The sequence below is a fragment of the Rhinopithecus bieti genome, unplaced genomic scaffold, assembly GCF_001698545.2.
Source record: "Rhinopithecus bieti isolate Rb0 unplaced genomic scaffold, ASM169854v2 scaffold_947, whole genome shotgun sequence".
Taxonomy (NCBI): domain Eukaryota; kingdom Metazoa; phylum Chordata; class Mammalia; order Primates; family Cercopithecidae; genus Rhinopithecus; species Rhinopithecus bieti.
Window position 1 is genome coordinate 6,738,359 of NW_016803664.1, and position 17,701 is coordinate 6,756,059.

General features: G+C 36.4%; 1 protein-coding gene across 33 annotated transcripts in view; it reads right to left on the bottom strand.

Moving 5' to 3' along the window:
* Positions 1-17,701, bottom strand: part of CAMK2D (calcium/calmodulin dependent protein kinase II delta) — a 329,629-nt gene that overhangs the window by 125,888 nt on the left and 186,040 nt on the right. The gene's annotated exons all lie outside the window — the stretch shown is intronic.

Consider the following 17,701-nt stretch of genomic DNA (forward strand, 5'->3'; position numbering starts at 1 on the left):
AGAAGAACATGGTTATGCTAAACTTCCAGAGTTGATGCATTCTTCCTCTCTACAGGATACCTTACTAAACCAGACTAAACTGTTTAAGTAGAGCTCATTTACATAAGAATTGTGTTGATAAAAATGTTGAGGAAAGGGAAAAGTATCTGGAAACATCATTAGCTGACCAGGACTGATTGACCTTAAATCATTATTTTACATTAAAAGCCCTCTGAGACTATTTTAAAAGATTCAAAAAATATGGTAAAAAGTGCCTAATCTCATACATAGGAAAGGATGCTTAAAGTATTTACTGGTGGCAATTTTAATTTGGTACACTGGAATGAAATTTTTATTAAAAAAAAATAAAAACCAAACACAAACGACATGAACAGACACTTCTCAAAAGAAGACATACATTCAGCCAACAATTATATGAAAAAAAGGTCAATATCACTGATCATTAGAGAAATGCAAATCAAAACCACAATGAGATACCATCTCACACCAGTCAGAATGGCTATTATTAAAAAGTCAAAAATAACAGGTGCTGGGGAGGTTGAGGAGAAAGAGAAACCCTTATATATTGTTGGTGGGAGTGTAAATTAGTTCAATCACTGCGGAAAGCAGTATGGTGATTTCTTAAAGAGCTAAAAGCAGAGCTACCATTCAACCCAGGAATCACTTACTGGGTGTATACTCAGAGGAATATAAAGCATTCTACCATAAAGACACATGCATCCAAATGTTCACTGAAGCACTGTTCACAATAGCAAATACATGGAATCAATCTAAATGCCCATCAATGACAGACTGGATAAAGAAAATATGGTAATATACACCATGGAATATTATGCAGCCACAAAAAAGGACAAGATCACGTCTTTTGTGGAAACATGAATGGGCTGTAGGTTATCATCCTTAGCAAACTAACGCAGCAACAGAAAACTCAACACCACATGTTCTCACTTATAAGTGAGAGCTAAAATATATGAACTTATGAACACAAAGAAGGAAACAACAGATACTGGGGTCTACTTGAGGAGGTAGGGTGCGAGGAGGAAGAGGAGAAGAAAAGATAACTATTGAGGACTGAACTTAATACATTGGTGATATAATAACATGTACAACAAATCCCAGTGACACGTGTTTATCTATGTAACAAACCTTCAGATGTACCCCCAAACCTAAAATAAAAATGGAAAGAAAAACTCCAAACAACAAAACACATATATGCATGTACACACACACATGCATACATACACACACACACATATGCATATACACACATACACACACACACATACACACAGACATGATCTCTAAGTCAGTAGATTTTATATCAAGAGGTGGGTTGTTTGTTGTTTGAGGTAATCTTTTAAAAATTAACTTATTCAGAAGCTATAATTATGTTGCTGATTTTCTCGAGCATTTTAGTACCGATGCTTTCCTTTCAGGAACAAACATGACAAACGAAAGTTTTAAAAAATCATCAACCATTTCGTCGACTAAACTCAGCCCACATGGCCTACTCTGGATATTCCAATAAAGCACACTAGGTCTGTTGACAGAATCTGCAGGTGAAGAGGCAAGGAAATACCAAAAACGTGGGTGCGACAATGAATTGAATAATGAATCCAAGTATAACCTTCAGGCATTGTATCATAAGGCAACCAGAAGACTCCAGATAACAAATAAAGAGGCTTTATAAAACTACCTCCATACATTTTCCAATGCACATCTTGAACTGATGTAAATTCACACTTACTATTTCCTCCTTCCCTCCTACCTAAAAGAAAGAAGCCTTCCTCCTTGAAGATCAAAGGCTTCATTTCTGATCTTTGTTCCCGCTCTTCCGAGCTTTACTCTTCAGTTCTCCCTGACTCCCCCATCGTTTTCCAGGGTTTTCACTATCTACTTCTTCACTGGCTTCTTTTAATCTGCCCTTAAGTGAGTCTCCCATCAATATCTCTGTCCCATCAATATCTCCCATCAATATCCCTCATTCTCTCCTCTCTCCACCTATTACTCTCCTACTTTTTAATTATCTTCAGTAGATGTCTCATGGACATTCTGAAGGCATTTCAGGGTATGCAAAATATATTCATTTTAGTCTACATTCTTGTATCACAACTCCTACCAGTGCACCAATCACACTAAATCCTTGGCTCCACTTTCAGTTCCGAACTGTTGCATCCAGTGGTTTCCCACCTTTTGCCACATTCTGTCTCCAAAATACTCCTGGACCTAATCCCCTCTTCTTCAGTCTCTATCCCACAGAGTTCAGTGCTTTACCGTGTTTCAAATAAATCACTAGACAGCCTCCTAATCAATCTCCCAATTCCCCTCTCCTTTCTACAAATATATTCTTCACATTGCTGCCATGGTTATTGTTCTAAAATGTAGTGCAATCAGGGCATTTCTCTGATCAAAAATATATTTGATTCCATAAATAGCATCTAAATAAATTATGAGGTTTTAGAGCTCAGAAAGGAATGTTGAAATAATCTATTTTAGCACAGAATAGTGGGATAATCTTTCCAAGGTCATCAGTCACGAAGGAAAAGGGCTAGTATTAGAACCCAAAGGCCTGATTCCTCACTGCATTTAGGCAAAGCTTATTTCCAAGTTTGAATTTCGGTTTACAAATTGAGATACTTCTTTTTCACTTTTAATGCCATGCAATCATTAAATGTTCTTTTCAACCATATGTCTACATTATAGGAAGTTGTGAAGCAAGATAAGCCTCAGCTCTTAGTTAGATTTTGACTAAAGTGCTTCACTGGACAGATCTTATTGAGAACAACATTTTTCTCTGTTGATGTCAATGGAAAAATGCTAGGCATATTTGCCAACTCTCAAACTCTGTTAAATGTTACATATGTGTTCAAAATGGCTAGAGAACACATAAACCAAAACATTAATCCAATAGGCAACAGAAAGACACCACCACTGCTGAATTTGAGAACTCTAGGAGGTCTTATAAGCCCAAGTTTTACCAGGGTAAGTCTTCCTTTGTCAGCAGCATATGGTGTGACACACAGGTGAAATCAATTGAAGAAAAAATGAACAGAGCATCTGTGCACTCACTTCTTCAAGTTTTAACAGCCAATTAGGCTTTCTACAGTAATATTTATAGCTCCACAAAACTCAGGTAGTAAATGTAATCACTTTTCCCCTCTGGAGAATGTAGGCTGTTAAACTACAGAAGTGAGGGGGTTTATTCTACCCATTTGCTGTCTTAAGGAACTTAAAAAGAAGGGCAATTGTTTATTTGAAGATTACCATCTACTCTGTGGATAGAAAGAGAATAGAAGAACTAATATTATGTGTCTGTATGATAAATTGCAGTGTTTTATGCAACAAAATGTAAAACAATCAGACAAATACCTCATTCATTTGGTATCATTAGGGATAGGGCTATTTTCTTAAATCATTTTTCAAAATAACAAAAGTTCCTTTAAGCTCTAAAACTTTCATTAATTTTGGTGGCTATATCAAAATATATTTTAAATTTCTCTGAATTCTTAATTTAAATACACAAAATATAATTTTCTTAAAGACCCAGGATCATAATTATGATTATAGAATTCTGTGTTATATAGTTTTTGGTGCTTAAGAACTACAGAGGTGAGTAGAAATATTTGTCCCCTCACCAAGTCCTCTCAAATCACAATGTTTTTATAGCTCTTATTTCTTTGTTGTTCTTCGTTTAAACCCTCAGTCGGCTTTTTTTTCTTCTTCTTGTTACTGCAATCAGTATATTGATCTCTTTGTCTTTTTTGGTCTGTATTTCTTCCCTTTAATTTCCAGTTTCTAATTGCATAAATGCTTGGGACATTCGAGTACAAAAACCTGTTAGAAATGGCGATGAAAGCCAATGGGTTTTTTTTTTTTTTTTTTTTTGTGGAATAGGAAGTGCATGAGCCTCAGTGAATATTATATTGGTTGACAAGATATGGACAAATATTTTAGTTATGTAAAGATTTTTTTTTGCTTACTGACTTCCTAGTAAGTAGGAGTTTGAAGCATAAACTATATTGTTAATTTTTAAAAGAGAAGCCTCACATATTTTTTATAAGTATCTTCTAGCTAAAGTAAGAGGATACCCAGTCATCACTTATTAAGCTCTTTTAATATATGTATTTAGACAGAGGTTCTCCTCTGTCACCCAGGCTGGAGTGCAGTGACAAGATGACATAGCTCACTGCATCCTCAAACTCCTTGTCTCAAGCAATTCTCTCACCTCAGCCTCCCGAATAACTGGGACTACAGAAATGAGCTGCCACACCTGGCCCCTTATAAGATTTTTTTATTTTTGACATTAAAAAAATACACAATAGATTGAAAATCTGCATTCACAGATCTCCGACGTTTAGTCCCATTAACTTATTGGCACATTTGCTTCCAATCTCCTTTACCAACCCCTCACCTTTTAAAAGTCAGAATTACTTTAATGAAAATAAGATATTCTCAGTATAGAGAATTAAAACAATGAAGAATAGTATAAAATGAAACCAAAAGGAGAAAAGCTATTTTAAATCCAAACCAGAAATAATCATCAATGTCAGAAGAAGATCAAATCAGTAATCCAGAAGAGTGTGTGTGTGTGTGCATGTGCCCACACGTGAGCACACAGAAGGGTATACAGATGATAGAAACATAGACATTTAAAAAACAAACTCATGTGATTATTAATCTTAATTTACTAATCATTAAGTTTAACTCAAAATTAATAGAAAAAAACAAAGTGAATCTTAAAAATAAATACTTTTAACTGCAGGTATATTTTCAAAATATCACTCTAAATTTTTTTAAAAGAGAATTTTGAAAAAAAATTCAGAGGCTAGAATAATTTGTTAACTACATGTTTTAATTTAGATGGTATCAACTGACATGCTGCCTTCAACAAAACATGAAGACATTAGCATTCTCATGCACCCTTCTAATTCCCCTCCCTCACTTCCCAATTTTTGTTAATTATAATTGTGAAACTGCTTAGATTTATACATTCACATTCTCTTGGTTTTCCTAATTCCCAGAATTGTTTAGTATTCATTTCATTTCGAAGAGGATTAAATGCTCATAGCCAATCCTTTTACCATAGGTTTTTCATTAATAAATTCTTTACTTTCATTGATTTGTATTTTGTTTTTTGTTAGTTCTCCTTCCCCTCCCCCCAGTAAGAGTCTAATGAATTCTTTACTTTGGGTTTTCTTTTTCACATTTGAGAATTTTACTGCTGTGTTTTCATTAGATAGCATCTTGCTGCCTGGATGTGCAAATAATTCTTTCCATAATCTTAAAAGTTTATCAGCTTAACTAGAACATCTCTCAGATTCATGTTCTAATTCAAAATTTCCTGGAATATGTTGTGTTCTTTCAATACACAGATTCAATCTTTCTTCATTTTATAAAAGTTCTCTTGAGTTACATATGTTGTTCCATATTTTGGGTTTTCTATTCAGGAACATCAATTACCCTTATGTTGAATTAGCTTTAGAATCTCTAAAACTACTCCATTCTCCCCTCCTTCATCCATACACTATACTGATCACAAGTCTTCTCACTGTCACTAATTACATAATCAGTACTGTTTATCAAATACCTTGTATTTTGTCTGTTACTAGTTCAATAATGATGTTAGGTTGGCCCTCGATTTGTTTTCTCACACATATGATATACCATTATTTTCTAGGCTTTGAGCTCACTCTTTATTGAATATGTGTTCTTAGTAAGTTGTTCTTTCATGTGACATAACTGTGAGATTTTCTTTGGTTCATTTGTGTTACAGTTTTTTTCTTTGGGTTCTTTGTATACTATGTTTATTTTTTTACTTAGCTCTAATAAGCTTGTATTTGCATAAGTGTTGTGCCATGGCATATTTTTCCCCATGTTCCATGTGTTTGGACATTTCAGACAAGACTCTGCATTTATTATGAAAGAGTACACCTGATTTAAGTCTTTCCCTTCCATAAGTAACATCATATGCTTTTCCACCACTGTGAGCTACTCATGGAATGCTAGGAGTTTCACAGTCCTACCATTCTTCTATAGCTTGAAAGACTGACAGGAGGAAGATGGCTGAAGAATCTGGCTGAGTATTGGTATTGTGTTTTTGTTAGAATACTTGAGCTCTACTCAAAAAGTAGTTTAAATTAGATGCTTTGCACCAGGGTTCAACCCACTTCATTGAAGAAAGATATTCTGTTCCCAAGGAACAATATCTTAATATTTTGGATCATTTTTCCCAACAATGAAATGCCCATTCAATCCTGTCATAGTAGACCCCTTTGTTCACATTTCCCCTTTTATTCAAGTATCCTAGGACTCTGTTTCTAATTCTTGTTGGCCAGAAGAGAAAAAGAAAAAGGACTCACTAAGAATGTCTCTCTACGTATTTGGTTATTTGTGAGAATTGTCAGGATTGGGTCAACTCAGTGGTATAGCGCTAGAATTACAGAGTAGGTTAATGACCAAGCCACACTGCGCCACTCTGTTCCATCTCAGAATTGTTTGTTTTTCATACTGGAGACAAGTTTTTCAAGTGTATTGCTTTAAGTTATTCCTCATTCCCTATTTGGTTCGTATCAGTTCAAAATGAAAATGTTTCAGCTAGTTTTGCTCATTTGGTAGGTATGGGGGAAAGAAGGCCATTGGATTTTATGTTACAGTTTAAATACAATATCTTAAACCAGAAATTTTACTCAAGTTTGTAAATAAATAGTTTTTTACAGAGCTAAAGAGATACTTTAACAATACATAGAGGTATCCAAAGCTCTTTCTTCTCATTTCTTTCCCTAAATACTTGCAAATTTAAAAAATCATCGTAAGATTTTAACAGAGAAGTTTAGGAATAAAAAAATCCACATCTTCTAATGCAGTGAAGAGCAATGTGAAGCGGTATGTCCTGTCCTTTGGCAGAAAACAGCACTGAGCTACTGTCTGCTACCATTGCTACACAATCAAATTCTTCCATAAAACTGAGTACATTTGAAGAATGATAAACAATTAAAATACATGCTAGAAAATAAAACTCCTCCCTTCCAAAAAGCAAAGAGTATCTCTTAACTTTAACCATAGAATAAATGGAAAAAGGCAAACTGTACAAATCAGGAGACAGCCTGAGTTATATGTACCAACCACGTACATTATCTTCTCTCCTAAAACGGATATAACAAAAGGCCAGTTTAAAAACTATATTCCATTGATGTTTTTGGAGACTCAGCTATGAAGAGGAATTTTTCTGTAAGCAGAAATGGCTAGACAGATGCTATATGGCAGCTGAGTCTTTGCTAAAATTGTCGCTTCTCATTCAGGTTTGGCCGCTCCTTCTCTCTGGAATTACAACACCAACTCTCAAAGTAACGTGATGCTCTCTCTTCCTTTCACTTTTCCTTAAGCAGTTTTCCCCTTAGCATGTGATATGGTTTGGATATTTGTTCTTATCAAATCTCATGTTGAAATGTGACCCCTACTGCTGTAGATGGGGCATAGTGGGAGGTGTTGGAGTCATGGGGGTGGATCCCTCATAAATGGCTTGGTGCCCTCTGCCCACTGCCCTGCTGCAACAGTGTCTGAGTTCTCACTCTATTAGTTCACAAAATAGCTGATTGTTAAAAGACCCTAGTACTTCTTCCCCTCTCTCTTGCTCTCTCTCTTGCCATGTGACACTGCCTGCTCTCCCTTTACCTTCCACTATGATTGGAAGCTTCCCGAACGCCTCACCAGAAGCAGATGCCAGCACTATGCTTCTTTTACAGTCTACAAAATCATAAGCCAAAATACACCTCTTTTCTTTATAAAGTATCCAGCCTCAGGTATTCCTTTACAGCAATGCAAAACAGACTAACCCAGCATGCTTGAAAGAGCCTGACATTTTAAAACAGAGAACTTTGTTAGAAACCAGAAAAAGAATTATTAAAATATTTACTGAAAATACAGCCACTGTTTGAAAAAGTCAGCTTTCCAAATACAGGTTTCCCATCCCAAAACTTCCAGTTGACAGTGCAGAAGAGTTTTTCTTCAACCAACAGTTTCATGTCCTACCCACATGTAAGGCCAAATTTGGCCTGTGTGACTACTTATGTAACTATGTGGTTTCCTTTCCTCCTAGGTCCCAGATTTTACAATGAAAGATACTATCTCATTTTTTCTAAATAAAAGTGTAATCTCTCACTCATTTTATTCTATTTTAAAACTAAATACCATGACCTTACTAATGAAGCTCTTTCAAACTTTGACACACTTAACCAATTAAAAGGCAATAGAAAATGACATGTTTGATGCGCATGAATAACTTAACACTCCTCAGTTGGTTCATTAACTTTTGGGTTATTCTGTTATGCCACAGTTACTGAGTGTTCTCAAATACATAGTTTATACTCTCACATGAACATAAACAGAAATGGTTTTTCATATTGTATTCATTAAAGTGCTATAATATATCAAGCTTTTAAATATAGCACAATGATAATGTTACACATTTAGTACTGATTCAGTAAGATGTACCACATTTTCTTAACCATAGCTATAACTGTCTCTCTAGTTAGACAAGATATTCAGAAAACTAACTAGAATCCAATAATTACCTCATGATTACTTCCTCAGCTATAAAATATATATACTTCTTGTTGCATATACTCTTTGCTGTGATTAAGAGACCAGACTCAGAAGAAGATCTGTTTGGTATCAAATTCAAGTGTAAAAACTTACTACCATAGAGCTACAGGTAACTATCTTACCTCATTAAGGGTTATTATCGGTAAAATCATGATAATAATAGCAACTACTTCGTAAGATTATCAGGATTAAATGAAATAATGTATTCAGGACTCTGAGTACAATGACTACCACATATTTAAGCACTTAATGCAAGTTGGCTATAATTATTTTTAAAAGCTATACTGTAATATTCAGAAGAAGTGACCTTTCTGTTTTTTTAAAATATATCAGTCATCAGAAATGGAATGTGGGGTAGGGTGGGGGGAGGGATAATATTACAAAAAATAGCTAATGCATGCTGGGCTTAATACCTAGGTGATGGGGTTGCTAGGTGCAGCAAACCACTATGGCACACGTCTACCTATGTAACAAACCTGCACATTCTGCACATGTGTCCCAGCACTAAAAATAAAAATAAAAAAGCGGTGTGAAAGTAGAGGAAAAATAATTTTCTCACAAACAGAATAATTTTATTAATACAAGGAGGTAGAATCAATAATTGTTATTCTATTTGACCTTTTCTATACCTAAATAACTGTCTGGGAAGGAAGAAAAAAAGAAAGACTGGCCGGGCGCGGTGGCTCATGCCTGTAATCCCAGCACTTTGGGAAGCCGAGGTGGGTGGATCACCTGAGGTCAGGAGTTCGAGACCAGCCTGACCAATGCGGAGAAAGTGTGTCTCTACTAAAAATACAAAATTAGCCACGTATGGTGGCCCATGCCTATAATCCCAGCTACTAGGGAGGCTGTGGCAGGAGATTCACTTGAACCCGGGAGGCAGAGGTTGTGGTGAGCCGAGATCTTCCCATTGCACTCCAGCTGGCCCAACAAGAACAAAACTGTCTAAAAAGAAAAAAAGAAAACAAAAAGAAAAAAGAAAAAGAAAGACCAAATAACGTGTTAAATTAGTCCTTAGAAGGTACTTGATTTTTTTTTTTCTTTAAAAGGCCTGAAATTTTCAGATGAAAACTGAGCTCACAGAAATAGCCCAGACTTCTGTAAGATTATGTTCTTCTTTCCCACTACTACAGCCTTCTACTCCTTCTACTTTAGTAATAAAAGAGGTGGTGCTAGCAAAACTTTGATATTTGCCTGTGATTTGGGATTAAGAACATTAAATGTCATTGGGTAATTTTCCTGTCTTTTCATGAAAACTAGAACTCACATAAGCTATATTAAGTAAAAGTAGATCTTTAGGGGAAAGTCAGATAATTCAATTACAAGTTCAGCTAGGCCCCTGAGAAACTAGAATATTATCAAGGTACTATGCTCATCTCTCTTTCCATGACAAGACAGGGACTCTGGCTCAATGATTCTCTGTCTGCCTGCTCAACTCTCCTTCCTTCTGACTGGCCTCTTTTGCATAATTCATTTTTGCAGCTCCCCATAACTCTCACTTAACCATGGCTTTTGGAGAGCATGTTTTGACTCTGGCCCCAAATCTCCAAGATTTTAGAATTTTGGTCTGTCTTGGTTTCACATCCAGGTTGGCCAGTTAGATGTTTACATTTGATCAAATAAACTGTCTAGGTCAGAATCATGTGACACGTAGGGTTGCCCACCCACATAGGGTGTGCGTAGGATTTATTCTCCATGAATAGGATGGGGTAGGAAGGAAATTTATATATAAACCATAAGACAAATAAAAGCATTTAAATCTAGGACACATATTTCTATTTAGCAGAGCTGTCTCTTTAACCTGAATTTATTGAGGTACAATTTACATATAGCAAAATCCACTCTTTTTGGTGTATAGTTCTATGAATTTCGACAAACACATATCGTCGTGTAACCATCATGTGATCAAGTCAAAGGATGTTTCCATCATTAACTCATATCTAAAAATTCTGAAAAGTGTACACCTTAAGTATCCCTCCTTTCACCTTAAAGCGAGCTGATAAGCTGCTCTTACTGAGGAACTTTCCTTTTTAAAAAATTTGCCTTTAAGAGGTAACAGAAACATTATATATACTGATACTGAGACCTGAGTATTTTTACTCATGACCTATTTCAGGCTGTTATTTAAATAAATATTAAAGGGACTACTTTAAGCTAGAACTTCATGAAACACATAATGTATAAGGGCTCAGGTGAAGCATCTCTGTACAGTATATACAGTAGACACTTATTGTTATAAGCTTTAGACAGTATCTGCATTTAGACCACAGCTTGCCGATAAATAGACACTCTCTCATGGCATTCTGCTCGTGGAGAGGTGGAAATGCTTGGGAGATAATCAAAGGTCATAGCTTTATTTAACACCGTCACACACCAAATCGGAAGACAGGCATTCCCTATTGGGGCAGAGACAGTCTGTCCTCCCGTGACTGCTCAGCTCTTCAGTGGAGTCAAATCTTGCCTTTAAAAGGTGGGGCTCACCAAGTGGCCTAAAACAGGTCTCATCTTTCATCAAGGGCTTCTAATTTTAAATTGCTGCCATGCTAAATTTTATCTTGAGTGTTGCCCTCAGTCTCCACCCAGTTTGTTGAGATGCACCACTGGTTTTAAACAAGAATTTTCCAGGGTTTTGAATTCCAGTGTGCATTATTTAGCAAACAGCCTTCATAGGGCACAAAGCAATGCAAGTTGATTAAGAATTTGAATAAAAGCCTCATTTATGAGCGTTGGATGTATTCCATGTGGTATACTGAGCTAACCTACAAAAATATAAATCTCTACTGATATCACTCTCTGCAATAACAGAATCTACTAAGAGATTAAAAACAAAACCAATCATGTCCTAGGATAAAAGGTTAAAGTTCCAATTTAAACAGTACTTAGAAATGTACTGTAGCAGCCTTATGAGTTGCAACCTGGACTCAACTGGTAAAAATGGGTAACATCACATGCTATGAAACTCAACTCCTCTAAAATACGAGGGAGCAGGATTCCTCTGGATAACTTTTCCCAGAACCAGTATATCTCTAGAAACGCTGCCAGCAGGAAAATCTAGCTGATAATTTCTGTTTAAAGCACTTATGGTTTGAAATGGGATCTCTTAAAAATAAAATTTCTAGTTTAACTTATATACAGTTAAACTTATGAAAGACAAGGGTACAGATAGAATGTACTTACTGAAGTTATTTAATTCTTTCATACAACACACTTCACGCAATTTTTTTTCTGTGTTATGGAATTCAGCATCTTTCATGTAGATTAACCTCACTTGCACGTGCATTTTATTCCCATTGTGGACAAAGGTACTAGTGTCTCAGTGTTCAGTGCAGGCAGACTGAAATGCCTGAGTCAAGGCCACCATTTACTGCAGCCTTTAGTCTGCCTTTACAGATCAGAAAAACCTAAACCACTCTTCTATGAAGCTTAATCATTGGCTGGGGTATGAAGAAATCTGTTTCTTGCATTTACATTATAAAATCCCAGCATAATATAAGACACCCTGGGTATCTCAAGTTATTTCTAGCAATCTTTCCATTGTCAGTAAAAGGTGTTTCTTATCTACCAAATGTGGGCCAATAGTTGCTGCACTGAATGGACATGAGTTCTGGGATCTCATGTTTTCAGCATTAGAGTTACGTTGTACAAGAATCTATGGGGAGTATAATGTGGGAGATGGAGAGTGACCTCAAAGTGTGAGAATTCTTGGGGTGATTACCATAAGCAAAAATAAAAAAGGGATAATTAAGTGAGCCCAAATGGGTTCAAAGCCCGAAGGCTGTGTGAGTTGTAGAATATGAAGCATGGGAGCTGGAGATGTTCCTGAGCTTCTCTCTTCACCCCGATGATGAGGAGAGAGAACACAGGAGAGGTAGGCCTTCTTGATTTATGCAGGAAGAAGAGGGGTTTCTTGGAAGGCTATGCGGTAGCTCACAAAACAAAAGGTAGGCCTGAGGAAGCAGGCTTAGCAATCATGAACCAGAGAGGCTTCCTGGTTTCAGGTGGTAGGAACAGATGTGTCTCTTTCAGGCATCTCCACCAGTCAGTTCACTCCTATTTTCAGTCCTTAAATTATTTGGCTCAGGTTACAAATTCCAGAGAAGGGGGTGCACCTCAAAAGCTTAATTCAGGTTTTATGCTCACCCCTTAGATAAGGGAGAAAAAGATACCTGGGGCAGACCCACCAGGCTACATATAATGAGGAAAGGTTGGCCCTGCAGTTAAATTGTGGTGGTTTCCAAAAGAACACAATAGCAAAGCAACAAAAATAAAGGATATTCATGATGCCTATCTTTTATCTTAAGAAAAAAAAAGTTTTCTAGTTCTTTATGTATTTCTGCCTAATGACCCATTAAAAAACTGAAGGGCTCACTCATATTCACAGAACCCTGCTGAAGCTGGGAACCAGAGGGCTGAGTCACTCTCCCCTGCTGTTTATCCGGGTCCCACACCAGCTTGCTGTCCTTTCTCATCATCTCACTTTGGTCCAAATGTAACTAGAGACTTCTCAGCTTATTTTTAGTAGCTGGTAGATAAACATAATGTGTTCAATTCCTTAATTAATAGTCTCCACAGTTTTTCCACTAGATGAGAGGAGAGAAAACAGGTTAAAATTTTTATCTCTGTGCATTAAATTATCTATAGATAAAATAAGACCAGGCATCATTTGAATTTCAAATTCAGCAAAGAGTACTTAATGAATTAATTAACAAAAAAGACAATATTTTAATATAATCAATGTGAGGAATTTCAGATTTGCAGTTGAACCTCTAAAGTGATTTTTTTCCCCTAGACTTCACTAGTTGTCCTTCCCCAGCCTCATGTGCGTACACGGACACAAACATACATGCATACACATATGTGTATATATACACATGTGTGTATATATGCACGCACATATTTGTATACACATGTATTTTGTATACACAGGGTAATTCACAGATGTTATCTGATTTCATAAAACTGTGTATGTATGCTGGCCGGGCGTGGTGGCTCATGCCTGTAATTCCAGTACTTTGGGAGGCCGAGGTGGGCGGATCACAAGGTCAGGAGATTGAGACCATCCTGGTTAACATGGTGAAACCCCATCTCTACTAAAAATACAAAAAAAAAAAAAAAAAAAAAATTAGCCTGGGGTGGTAGTGGGCGCCTGTAGTCCCAGCTGCTCAGGAGGCTGAGGCAGGAGAATGTCATGAACCCCGGAGGCGGAGCTTGCAGTGAGCTAAGATCCAGCCACTGCACTCCATGCTGGGCGACAGTGAGAGACTCTGTGTCAAAAACAACAACAAAAACAACAACAACATCAGCAACAACAAAAACTGTGTATGCTACTTTATGCATCTTTATCCCTTTTTAACCTTTTGAATCAGAAAGCCATATGATCTGAGGAAAACTGTTTCTCTGATAATGACTGAATTAAATATGCAAACTTACAGTATAGACTAGTATATAGTAGAGTAGAGATGAGCATATAGTATAGATTAGTATATATGGTATAGGTTAGTGTGTATATATATAGTATATCATATAGTATAGATAGCATATAGTACAGATTAGTATACAGAACTTTGTGCTAAAAAATAAAAGCACTTTTTGAAAATGCAGTTCCAGTTTTGTAAAGATAACTTAAGTATTGCTTCCAGTATTAAACTGGAAGTAATTGTGTTTAAGAAAAGAGCTTTAACTGGCACGTATATGCCTTGTTGCTATTCACCTAGACTACCCACTTTTGGCCACACTGTTTCATTTCCTTCAAAGGAAATTTTGCTCCTGGCTTGAATCCTGGCTGCCTCTTCTTTTTGTCGGACTGTAGTGGACCTATGTGGTTTTTTTGTTTATTTGTTTTCTGTTTCACTTTTTTTCCTTTAGTAAACTAGTCTCCTACTCTTGGTCCATGTGTCCTGTACTGGTTTGACAACCACCTGTTTCCAGCTCCACAAGCTAGCATGTAATTCCCTTGGTCAGAGCAATTTGTTCAAGGATGAACTATACAACTCAATTTTCATAGAGTTGTTCGAATTAACTGGCAAAAGTCTATCCTTGCAATGAAACTTGTTGCTGTGAGAATGATGTAAGCCTGGAACTGCTGGAGCTCACCATTGGGTAAATGTGCCTGACAATAAAGTAGAAAAGAAGACTTGGGAACAGCTGAACTTGTGCCACCATTGAGCAACATTTGAAACCACGTCAACTTACACATTTTTTTCAATTATTTGAGGAAATAAGTTAACTTTTTGGCCAAAGCTATTTTGGATTGCTGCCCCTTGCAATATAAAGAGTCCTGAAGAATGCACTAACTTTTACATGTTATTGTCAACCACTTTTCAGCAAAACACCCCCCAAATCAATCCATGTGATTCTAGCTACAAAGGTTTTGTTCACACTTCTTTTCTCAATGGAACAACCTAGGATGTGAGGCTCAGCTCAATTCTGTTACCAGAACACCTTCTGATCATGCTTTGGTCCAAATAGAACCAACTCTCATAAACCTAGGCTTTATCTCTGTATTTAAGAAACAAACCCACCCCAGTACTATTGATTGAGGGCCTATAATATCCAGAAGCTTACGGAAAAGCCGCTATCTATGAACATTTGCTGGTTATAGTAATAAACAGACAAAATTAGTGTTCTGTTAGCTCCATGTTCAGGGCATGCAGGTAAAAGAACAGGGCCATGGAAGAAGGAAGGAATACAAGAGATAGTTTGAATAAAAAATACGACTTCAGAAAGTCTCTTGTTAACTTTTGTTTTAAGGAAAGCGATAAAAACAAACAATTCAAAACTAAATGCAAGCACATAATACCTCATCATCTACGTTCTGCTAAAGAGTAAATATAAAGCAATATTTTACAGTTGTTCATAGCACTATTACCAGTGTCACGCAAATCTAAGTTTTAATCCTAGCACAGCCACTTACTCCGTGACCTTAGGTAAAGCAAATAAACTTTCCTCCCTCAATTTCATCTGTAAAGAAGAAATAGAATAGTACTATATACCTTACGAAGTTATTGTCAATGAGACAATGTGTATATGCTTGTCAGTTTGAGAAGGAGGAGTTCATGGTAAGTGCTTAACAAATGTTCACTCTTATTAAGGCCAGACACTCCTTTACAAAAACAAAATGACTTTCAAATAATTTCACATGCTGATAAAGGCAATTCCGTAACATGCATCTGAGGTAAATTTCATTTGTGAATATGGCTTTTTATTCTTAGGTTTTATTCACATAGTTTAGGTTTTTCAGCAGAGACAACACCCCAGTCTCTAAAACTCTCTTTCACACTGTAACACTCAAAAGGAAAAGCAGGGTCTTTACTCTTATTTTTTGCTTTCTTTAGGAAGAAATTATCTTAACAACTAAAGAGAGCTGAAGGATTGAGGTTGCTTTGAGAAATAGTTGCACTGAGAAGTAGTTAATATTGAAACACAAAGTTACAGAAACAATGCTTTAAATCTAAGTGTGTATGGAAAGTGTTCTTCCTTCTCCAGACTATTAGTAACAGTTAGTTATAAAGTTTTGCCAAACTCTGGGTCTAAATTTTAAGGGTCTAAATATTGCAATTTCTATGGCATGAGGCTGTGGATCATCAGTATACTCTAGTTATAGTCCCCAAGTGTTTTGGGCTTCACAATTATCAGCTAGGCATGCCCTTCAAAAAAGTCTGTATCATCAATAATACTAGGACAAGAAGTCAAATATGTTGATGTTGTCATCCAGATCAGTAGGTTTCTTTGTTCAAGCAAGAGCAGGCAGAAAATATTTCTTTCTGTCCATGAAAATGCCCCATTTGGGTCAACATTTCTGGAAAGGGTTGAATAGTTTTCAGATTCCAAAATAAGAGATTAAAAAAACCAAACAAAAGAGTCTTTCTTTCCAGGGACTCCAATGAAGAATGCAACCACTGAAAAAACATATTAAGCCATGTATATACATTGCATGTTTCAGCCTCAGCACCTTGTGGGTTTGAGAAAGAAAATGACAGGAATGATTTCAATTGCTTAAATAATTATAGCCATTAGTATCAGGCTCCCCAGGTAATTGAATCTCCTACTTTACTTGTGGGCTAAAACTAAGTAGCCAAATGTTTCTAAGAAAAAGACAAGGTAAATGGTACATACTGATACTTCAAATCATTAAGCATCATAACAAAAAACAAAAATCAGCATTTCAATTTAAGTACATCATAAATACCATGTGAGACAACATTACCTCTAGACCATTCAGGCACAACTGTTTTCATTTCTTAAAACGTATCATGATGTCCCATTTTGCTCACAAGTAGAAATTTGGCTAAACCAAATCTCTAATTTTAGTACTGACCAAAAATCAATTTCTATGATTCTGAGCATACTAATTAACTATTACTTAGGCAATAGTTGGCACTGAGGCACCATTATGTAACCAAAGTAGCAAGTAGATGAAAGAAAACCTATAACATTCACTTACAACTCTCTAAACCCTTTGCAAAACAATACTGTATTCTTCCCAGAAGTTTTTTCATGTGCTCTTCTGCAAAAGTATTTATTGAACATCTGCTATGACATCTAGGCACTGGGGATAATAGTGATAAAAAGAGAAAAAAGTCCCTGCATTAATGGAGCTTACATTATAGTTGGTAATATAGAAAATTAACCAGATAAATTAATTCATGGTAATTTAATAGTGATAATTGTCAAAAAAGAAAAAAAAAAAAAAAAAACAAGGGAGGAATTAAGAAAAGTTGGTGGAGAAAGCAGATCAACTTTTAGATTGGGTGGGCAGGGAAGGCCTCTGTGAGCCACGTCTGAGAGGAGAGCTGGGGAGACCATGCAGATTTCTGGGAGAGGAACACTCAGAGCCAAGGAAAGAGGAAGTGTAAATACCTTGAGCTGCAATATGCCTAGCATGTCCCAGGCTGTGAGGCAGGCAGTGTGGCTGGGACTGAGTGGGTCAGAAGGAGAGTAGTAGGCAACGTGGTAATGGAGTGTTTTGAGCAGAGGAGTGGCATGCTCTTGGAATTTGATAGGATCTCTCTGGCTACTATGTTGAGAGTAGACTACATGAAGGTGAGGGTAGAAAGAGGAAAACTAGTTAGGACACTTTTTTTTTTTTTTTTTTTTTTTT